The sequence below is a fragment of the Mustela nigripes genome, chromosome 2 (assembly GCF_022355385.1).
Source record: "Mustela nigripes isolate SB6536 chromosome 2, MUSNIG.SB6536, whole genome shotgun sequence".
NCBI lineage: Eukaryota > Metazoa > Chordata > Mammalia > Carnivora > Mustelidae > Mustela > Mustela nigripes.
The window spans coordinates 152,054,577-152,065,151 of record NC_081558.1 but is presented as its reverse complement, the minus strand read 5'-3'; positions in this window follow the sequence as shown (position 1 = coordinate 152,065,151).

Genomic DNA, 10,575 nt, shown 5'->3' with positions numbered 1-10,575 from the left:
GGCCGAGACTACTTCAGCTAGCCGGAGATCAGCTAGATAGCTTATCTAAAGATTGCAAACACCTGAAAATCCATCGGCAGATCGAAGAGAAGAAGAACAGCAATTCTGGAAACAGAAAACAACCACTTTCTGAAAGGTAGGACCGGCGGAGAAGTGAATCCAAAGCGACTGGAAGATAGACCCCGGGGGGAGGGGCCGGCTCCCGGCAAGCGGCGGAGCAACCGCGCACAAAATCAGGACTTTTAAAAGTCTGTTCCGCTGAGGGACATCGCTCCAGAGGCTACCCGGGGCAAAGCCCACACGGGGTCAGCGTGGCCTCAGGTCCCGCAGGGTCACAGAAGGATTAGGGGTGTCTGAGTGTCGCAGAGCTTGCGGGTATTGGAACGGGAAAGCCGGCTACAGAGACAGAGCCGACAGTAAGCTCATAGCTCGGGGTGACCTTGAACCGGTCGCAGGCTCGGTGAGCTCGGAGCGTGGCCGGAGGTCAGGCAGATGGGAGTAACTGGGCACGGTTCTCTGAGCGCGCACTGAGGAGTACGGCCCTGGGCTCTCGGCTCCTCCGGGCCGGAGACCAGGAGGCCGCCATTTGTATTCCTGTCCTCCGGAACTCTACAGAAAGCGCTTAGGGAACAAAAGCTCCTGAAAGCAAACCCAAGCAGAATACTCACCCCGTCCCCGGGTAAGGGCGGTGCAATCCCGCCTGGGGCAAAGACACTTGAGAATCACTACAACAGGCCCCTCCCCCAGAAGATCAGCAAGAAATGCAGCCGAGACCAAGTTCACCTACCAAAGAGTGCGGTTTCAAGACAAAGGAGAGCAGCAGTATTCTAGAGGAGGAGAAAGCAAAGCACGGAACTCATGGCTTTTGCCCTGAGATTTTTTTTAGTCTTGCGGTTAATTTAATTTTTTTCTTTTTCATTTTTTGTTTTTTTTTCTCGCCTTCGGGTAAAATTTTTTTTTAACTGTTACCTTTTTCTTTTTTAACGATTTTTTACTAGTTTATCTAATACATATATTTTTTCTTTTTTATATTTTTCTTAGGCGTTTTCTTTTTTTTTAATTCTTTTTTTTTTCTTTCTTTTTTCTTTTTTCTTTTTCTTTTTTTTCTTTCTTCCTTTTTGAACCACTTATTATCCCCTTTATCCCCCCTCATGATTTGGGATATCTTCTAATTTGCTTAAAGCATATTTTCCTGGGGTTGTTGCCACCCTTTTAGTATTTTACTTGCCCCCTCATATACTCTTCTCTGGACAAAATGACAAGACGGAAAAATTCAACACAAAAAAAAGAACAAGAGGCAGTACTGAAGGCTAGGGACCTAATCAATACAGACATTGGTAATATGTCAGATCTAGAGTTCAGAATGACAATTCTCAAGGTTCTAGCTGGGCTCGAAAAAGGCATGGAAGATATTAGAGAAACCCTCTCAAGATATAAAAGCCCTTTCTGGAGAAATAAAAGAACTAAAATCTAACCAAGTTGGAAGCAAAAAAGCTATTAATGAGGTGCAATCAAAAATGGAGGCTCTCACTGCTAGGATAAATGAGGCAGAAGAAAGAATTAGTGATATAGAAGACCAAATGACAGAGAATAAAGAAGCTGAGCAAAAGAGGGACAAACAGATACTGGACCACGAGGGGAGAATTCAAGAGATAAGTGACACCATAAGACGAAACAACATTAGAATAATTGGGATTCCAGAAGAAGAAGAAACAGAGAGGGGAGCAGAAGGTATACTAGAGAGAATTATTGGGGAGAATTTCCCCAATATGGCAAAGGGAACGAGCATCAAAATTCAAGAGGTTCAGAGAACACCCCTCAAAATCAATAAGAATAGGCCCACACCCCGTCACCTAATAGTAAAATTTACAAGTCTCAGTGACAAAGAGAAAATCCTGAAAGCAGCCCGGGAAAAGAAGTCTGTAACATACAATGGTAAAAATATTAGATTGGCAGCTGACTTATCCACAGAGACCTGACAGGCCAGAAAGAGCTGGCATGATATTTTCAGAGCACTAAATGAGAAAAACATGCAGCCCAGAATACTATATCCAGCTAGGCTATCATTGAAAATAGAAGGAGAGATTAAAAGCTTTCAGGACAAACAACAACTGAAAGAATTTGCAAACACCAAACCAGCTCTACAGGAAATCTTGAAAGGGGTCCTCTAAGCAAAGAGAGAGCCTACAAGTGGTAGATCAGAAAGGAACAGAGACCATATACAGTAACAGTCACCTTACAGGCAAAACAATGGCACTAAATTCATATCTCTCAATAGTTACCCTGAATGTGAATGGGCTAAATGCCCCTGTCAAAAGACACAGGGTATCAGAATGGATAAAAAAACAAAACCCATCTATATGTTGCCTCCAAGAAACACATTTTAAGCCCGAAGACACCTCCAGATTTAAAGTGAGGGGGTGGAAAAGAATTTACCATGCTAATGGACATTAGAAGAAAGCAGGAGTGGCAATCCTTATATCAGATCAATTTGATTATAAGCCAAAGACTATAATAAGAGATGAGGAAGGACACTATATCATACTCAAAGAGTCTGTCCAACAAGAAGATTTAACAATTTTAAATATCTATGCCCCCAACGTGGGAGCAGCCAACTATATAAACCAATTAATAACAAAATCAAAGAAACACATCAACAATAATACAATAATAGTAGGGACTTTAACACTCCCCTCACTGAAATGGACAGATCATCCAAGCAAAAGATCAGCAAGGAAATAAAGGCCTTAAACGACACACTGGACCAGATGGACATCACAGATATATTCAGAACATTTCATCCCAAAGCAACAGAATACACATTCTTCTCTAGTGCACATGGAACATTCTCCAGAATAGATCACATCCTGGGTCCTAAATCAGGACTCAACCGGTATCAAAAGATTGGGATCATTCCCTGCATATTTTCAGACCACAATGCTCTACAGCTAGAGCTCAACCACAAAAGGAAGTTTGAAAAGAACCAAAATACATGGAGACTAAACAGTATCCTTCTAAAGAATGAATGGGTCAACCGGGAAATTAAAGAAGAATTGAAAAAAATCATGGAAACAAATGATAATGAAAATACAACGGTTCAAAATCTGTGGGACACAACAAAGGCAGTCCTGAGAGGAAAATATATAGTGGTACAAGCCTTTCTCAAGAAACAAGAAAGGTCTCAGGTACACAATCTAACCCTACACCTAAAGGAGCTGGAGAAAGAACAAGAAAGAAACCCTAAGCCTAGCAGGAGAAGAGAAATCATAAAGATCAGAGCAGAAATCAATGAAATAGAAACCAAAAAAACAATAGAACAAATCAACGAAACTAGGAGCTGGTTCTTTGAAAGAATTAATAAAATTGATAAACCCCTGGCCCGACTTATCAAAAAGAAAAGAGAAAGGACCCAAATAAATAAAATCATGAATGAAAGAGGAGAGATCACAACTAACACCAAAGAAATACAAACTATTATAAGAACATACTATGAGCAACTCTACAGCAATAAATTTGACAATCTGGAAGAAATGGATGCATTCCTAGAAACATATAAACTACCACAACTGAACCAGGAAGAAATAGAAAGCCTGAACAGACCCATAACCAGTAAGGAGATTGAAACAGTCATTAAAAATCTCCAAACAAACAAAAGCCCAGGGCCAGACGGCTTCCCGGGGGAATTCTACCAAACATTTAAAGAAGAACTAATTCCTATTCTCCTGAAACTGTTCCAAAAAATAGAAATGGAAGGAAAACTTCCAAACTCATTTTATGAGGCCAGCATCACCTTGATCCCAAAACCAGACAAGGATCCCACCAAAAAAGAGAGCTATAGACCAATATCCTTGATGAACACAGATGCCAAAATATTCAACAAAATACTAGCCAATAGGATTCAAGAGTACATTAAAAAGATTATTCACCACGACCAAGTGGGATTTATTCCAGGGCTGCAAGGTTGGTTCAACATCCGCAAATCAGTCAATGTGATACAACACATCAATAAAAGAAAGAACAAGAACCATATGATACTCTCAATAGATGCTGAAAAAGCATTTGACAAAGTACAACATCCCTTCCTGATCAAAACTCTTCAAAGTGTAGGGATAGAGGGCACATACCTCAATATCATCAAAGCCATCTATGAAAAACCCACCGCAAATATCATTCTCAATGGAGAAAAACTGAAAGCTTTTCCACTAAGGTCAGGAACACGGCAGGGATGTCCATCATCACCACTGCTATTCAACATAGTACTAGAGGTCCTAGCCTCAGCAATCAGACAACAAAAGGAAATTAAAGGCATCCAAATCGGCAAAGAAGAAGTCAAATTATCACTCTTCGCAGATGATATGATACTATATGTGGAAAACCCAAAAGACTCCACTCCAAAACTGCTAGAACTTATACAGGAATTCAGTAAAGTGTCAGGATATAAAATCAATGCACAGAAATCAGTTGCATTTCTCTACACCAACAGCAAGACAGAAGAAAGAGATATTAAGGAGTCAATCCCATTTACAATTGCATCCAAAACCATAAGATACCTAGGAATAAACCTAACCAAAGAGACACAGAATCTATACTCAGAAAACTATAAAGTACTCATGAAAGAAATTGAGGAAGACACAAAGAAATGGAAAAATGTTCCATGCTCCTGGATTGGAAGAATAAATATTGTGAAAATGTCTATGCTACCTAAAGCAATCTACACATTTAATGCAATTCCTATCAAAGTACCATCCATCTTTTTCAAAGAAATGGAACAAATAATTCTAAAATTTATATGGAACCAGAAAAGACCTCGAATAGCTAAAGGGATATTGAAAAAGAAAGCCAACGTTGGTGGCATCACAATCCCGGACTTCAAGCTCTATTACAAAGCTGTCATCATCAAGACAGCATGGTACTGGCACAAAAACAGACACATAGATCAATGGAACAGAATAGAGAGCCCAGAAATAGACTCTCAACTCTATGGTCAACTAATCTTTGACAAAGCAGGAAAGAATGTCCAATGGAAAAAAGACAGCCTCTTCAATAAATGGTGCTGGGAAAATTGGACAGCCACATGCAGAAAAATGAAATTGGACCATTTCCTTACACCACACAGAAAAATAGACTCAAAATGGATGAAGGACCTCAATGTGCGAAAGGAATCCATCAAAATCCTTGAGGAGAACACAGGCAGCAACCTCTTTGACCTCAGCCGCAGCAACATCTTCCTAGGAACAACGCCAAAGGCAAGGGAAGCAAGGGCAAAAATGAACTATTGGGATTTCATCAAGATCAAAAGCTTTTGCACAACAAAGGAAACAGTTAGCAAAACCAAAAGACAACTGACAGAATGGGAGAAGATATTTGCAAACGACATATCAGATAAAGGACTAGTGTCCAGAATCTATAAAGAACTTAGCAAACTCAACACCCAAAGAACAAATAATCCAATCAAGAAATGGGCAGAGGACATGAACAGACATTTCTGCAAAGAAGACATCCAGATGGCCAACAGACACATGAAAAAGTGCTCCATATCACTCGGCATCAGGGAAATACAAATCAAAACCACAATGAGATATCACCTCACACCAGTCAGAATGGCTAAAATCAACAAGTCAGGAAATGACAGATGCTGGCGAGGATGCAGAGAAAGGGGAACCCTCCTACACTGTTGGTGGGAATGCAAGCTGGTGCAACCTCTCTGGAAAACAGCATGGAGGTTCCTCAAAATGTTGAAAATAGAACTGCCCTATGACCCAGCAATTGCACTATTGGGTATTTACCCTAAAGATACAAATGTAGTGATCCAAAGGGACACATGCACCCAATGTTTATAGCAGCAATGTCCACAATAGCCAAACTATGGAAAGAACCTAGATGTCCATCAACAGATGAATGGATCAAGAAGATGTGGTATATATACACAATGGAATACTATGCAGCCATCAAAAGAAATGAAATCTTGCCACTTGCGACAACATGGATGGAACTAGAGCGTATCATGCTTAGCGAAATAAGTCAAGCAGAGAAAGACAACTATCATATGATCTCCCTGATATGAGGAAGTGGTGATGCAACATGGGGGCTTAAGTGGGTACGAGAAGAATAAATGAAAGAAGATGGGATTGGGAGGGAGACAAACCATAAGTGACTCTTAATCTCACAAAACAAACTGAGGGTTGCTGGGGGGAGGGGGTTTGGGAGAAGGGGGTGGTATTATGGACATTGGGGAGGGTATGTGTTTTGGTGAGTGCTGTGAAGTGTGTAAACCTGGTGATTCACAGACCTGTACCCCTGGGGATAAAAATATATGTTTATAAAAAATAAAAAATTATATTAAAAAAAATATATCCACCAATATACTAAAGAGACTTTAGTACAACTCTCTAAGAAACTGATAGATCAAACAAGCAAAACAATCAGGCTATAAAAGTTGTAGGTAATACAATGAATAAGATATATATTTTTATATATATCATTTATATTCTGTTTATAATAAAATATACGTATTATTATAAATAGATATATATGTGTGGGAGGCCGCAATAAGGCTTGAGACAAGGACCAAACCAGGCCCTGACTTGTGCCTCCTTTAAAGTCCGAATAACCTAACAAAAGGTTTAGGACGGGAAAAGTTGAGTAGCACTGAGAAAGGGTCTGTGCTCTGTGTTGTGCGCTCGCCTACATGACTTCCCACACGCTTGCTAAACAAATGAGAACAATTCGGTTGGGGTCAAAAGTTCATTGCTTCCATCAGAAAGGATGAATACCCAATTTATGTAGCAACATGGATGGGACTGGAAGAGATTATGCTGAGTGAAATAAGTCAAGTAGAGAGAGTCAATTATCATATGGTTTCACTTATTTGTGGAGCATAACAAATATCATGGAGGACAAGGAGTGTTAGAGAGGAGAAGGGAGTTGGGGTAGATTGGAAGGGGAAGTGAACCATGAGAGACTATGGACTCTGAACAACAATCTGAGGGGTTTGAAGTGGCGAGGGGGGGTAGGAGGTTGGGGTACCAGGTGGTGGGTATTATAGAGGGCACGGATTGCATGGAGCACTGGGTGTGGTGAAAAAATAATGAATACTGTTTTTCTTAAAATAAATAAATTGAAAAAAAAAAAAAGTTCATTGCTCGTCCTTGCTGCCCCAGTACTGCTCATAAAGGGAACTCATGGTTGTTTAACTAGGCACAGGTGTATTGCTTCTCCTATCACTATATATATGGCCTTAGTGCTTTGAATAAACTTGGCACTGTTGGATATCCTCCTCAGTGCTCCTCCTGCCCCCATCTCTTTGTCTCTTAACTTCTTTTCTTCATCCTCTTACCCTCACGTTCCTGGTTGATTTGTCGCGCCAGCCGCGACATATATGACATATATATATATATATATATATATATATATCATATATAATTCTGAATCCAAATAATAAGAAAACACCTGTTGAAGTTTTGATTTAAATTCTAATTAACATATAGTGTAATATTAGTTTAAGGAACATAATTTAGTGACTCACCACTTACATATAACACCCAGTCTCATCACAACAAGTGCCTTCCTTAATGCCTATCACCCATTTAACCCATGCCACAGCCACCTCCCTCCATCAACTCTCAGTTTGTTCTCTATACTTAAAAGTCTGTTTCATGGTTTGCCTGGTTTTTTTCCCTATGTTCATCTGCTTTGTTTCTTAAAATCCACATATGAATGAAATCATATGGTACTTGTCTTTCTCTGACTTATTTCACTTAGCGTGATACACCCTAGCTCCATCCATGTCCTTGTAAATGGCAAGACTTTGTTATTTTTTATGGCTGAGTAATAGTTCAGTGTGTGTGTGTGTGTGTGTGTGTCACAACTTTTTTATCCATTCATTAGTTGATGGGCATTTGGGCTCTTTGCATAATTTGGCTATTGTTGATAATGCTGCTATAAACATTGGGTTGCATGTGTCTCTTCAAATTAGTATTTTTGTATCCTTTGGGTAAATAATTAGAAGTTCACTTTGATTTCAAACATGCATATAACAATGTAAATTTATAATAATTTTCTATAAACTAAGGCAAAAAGTAAGCTCAACAAATATCAAGGAAAACATATCACACTGACCTTTCTCCCTGACTGTAATGCTATAAAATAAAAAGTAAAGGGGGGAAAATATTTTCTTTCTCCTCCCAAAAAAAACTAATACACTTGGAAAGTAAAGCCATACTTCTTTAAGTCATTGGTTAAAGAAAAAGCCACAGTGGAAAATACAAGATACTTATATTTAGAACATTGATCTATACTGAAAGCAGAATGTGTGGAATGAGGCTACAGTGATACACAAGCTAAAGATTTAGCCTTAAACATATATCATAGAAAAGAAGGAAAGTTCTAAATCTAGATGACCAACCTAAGATTTAGAGAAAGAACAGCAAAATAAGCTCAAAGAAATGATAAGGAGTCATGGTAGAGATAAGGAAAAATTGATAAGGCAAAAAAAAAAAAAAAAAAAGAAGAAAAGAAAAGAAAGAAAGAAAAGAAAACAAAGAAAAACATCAGACATCAACCTATCAAAAAATAGTTCTTCGGAAATAATAATAAAGTAAACAAGATTTTCAAGGGAAAAAAAAGAATAGGAAAAAAAAAGAACAACTAAAAGGGAGAACACTTACAGAGTTTATTAGTAATATATATTTTTTTCTATTTAAAGAAAAAGAAGTTACATTTCAGAGTTCTGGAACTTGCTCCAGTAAGCTTCTTTGAATTCAAACACTGGGCATAGTTTCATGAGACCATTTGGGATAAAGTTGTCAACTTGTATATACTTAGAATCCTGAGGTTTTCTCTAAGCAATATCCAAATTTAAATAAGAGAATGAAGGGGCACCTGGGTGGCTCAGTGGGTTAAGCGTCTGCCTTTGGCTCAGGTCATGATCCAGCCCCACATTGGGCTCTCTGCTCAGCAGGGAGCCTGCTTCCCCCTCTCCCTCTGCCTGCCTCTCTGCCTGCTTGTGATCTCTCTGTCAAATAAATAAAATCTTAAAAATAAATAAATAAATAAGAGAATGAAGTTGGTATTATCTGAAAGATTTTTGGAGGTGGGGCAGTAACCTTGAATAAAAATGCTTACACATAACTCCTGGGGACTTTGTGTGGGCTAGGTTCTGTCCTTTGTACTTCACTACTCTAAGTCCTACCTTGTTTGTCTTCTTCCACTCCAGCTCTCCACTAGAACATTAGTTCCAAAAGGATAAAGTCTTGTGTATTTTGTTCATTGACGTACTCCCATTGCCTAGAACAGAGTTTAGCAAGTAGCAGATGCTCTATAAATATTTACTCAATGAGTGAATGTAGATTGCTCTGAGGCAGTCATTATCCTAGTTTTATTTGAGCCTTAACTAGTTGACATGACTTGTTCAGAATCACTCAACAAGGACGTGACTGGATCTACCGAAGTCCAGAGATTTTAACTACTATATTCTTCTGCCTCTCTTTGTATATAAAAAGCATTTGGAGAGGCCGTGGGAGAGGCTAAGACCCTAGTTGTGTACAGGGGCATTGCAGAGGACAAAGTTAGAGATTTTTAGGGCCAGTGATAAAGGGTTTAAATCTTTAGTTGAGACATACAAGAGTGAAACTGACTCAACATTATATACGAAGATTTTAGCCTTTATACCTCTTTGGGTATTATGGTGTCTTCCATTCTGGATCTAAAAAACTGCCTATTTAGCCATCCCTGTTCACCATTCCACACTTGTCTCCATCCAGCAAAGAAAATCACTCCCTTACCACGACCAGTGACATAGTCTTCACAACACCACACCTCATGTTCAGGAACCTCAACCCAGTCCATTCCCAAAAAGCTTAGTGAGACATACCAACGACCCAATGGCTCTTCCATCTCATCTTTCCTTTGCTCAAGAACCCACGATGGTTCTAGGATTTCAAGACTGACACTTCTGAACATCTCCATTCCTATTTATATTACTCCCCTCCAAAAATATATATATTGGCAGGCCTGTAATGAATGCTAGACATAAGAAGATGAACAAGACATTATCCCTGCCTTATGGACAATATTAGTTGTATGTTGAAAGGAAAGAAAGAGAAGAGGATAAATCTGAGGTTGGAAGAGACATTCACCCCCCTCAAGCATTTTTTCATTTTGTTTTTTAAAGATTTTATTTATTTATTTAACAAAGAGTGAGAGAGAGAGAGATCACAAGTAGGCAGAGAGGCATACGGGGTGGGGGGGGAGCAGGCTCCCCGCTGAGCAGAGAGCCCGATGTGGGGCTTGATCCCAAGACCCTGGGATCATGACCTGAGCTGAAGGCAGAGGCTTAACCTCCTGAGCAACCCAGACACCCCCATGCATTTTTATATAAAAGCTATTGCTCAGTGGTACATATTGTTATCCCTGCATCTCAATATGACTCATGGTGATCCAAAGTAATTTCATGGTGATTCCATAGTGATTTATGTTGATGGTCCACTCTAACCCATTACTGGTGGTTGTGTGGTGATTCATTGGGATCTATGATGATTCATTTTTATCTCACTGATGATGTTCCATGACAGCAAT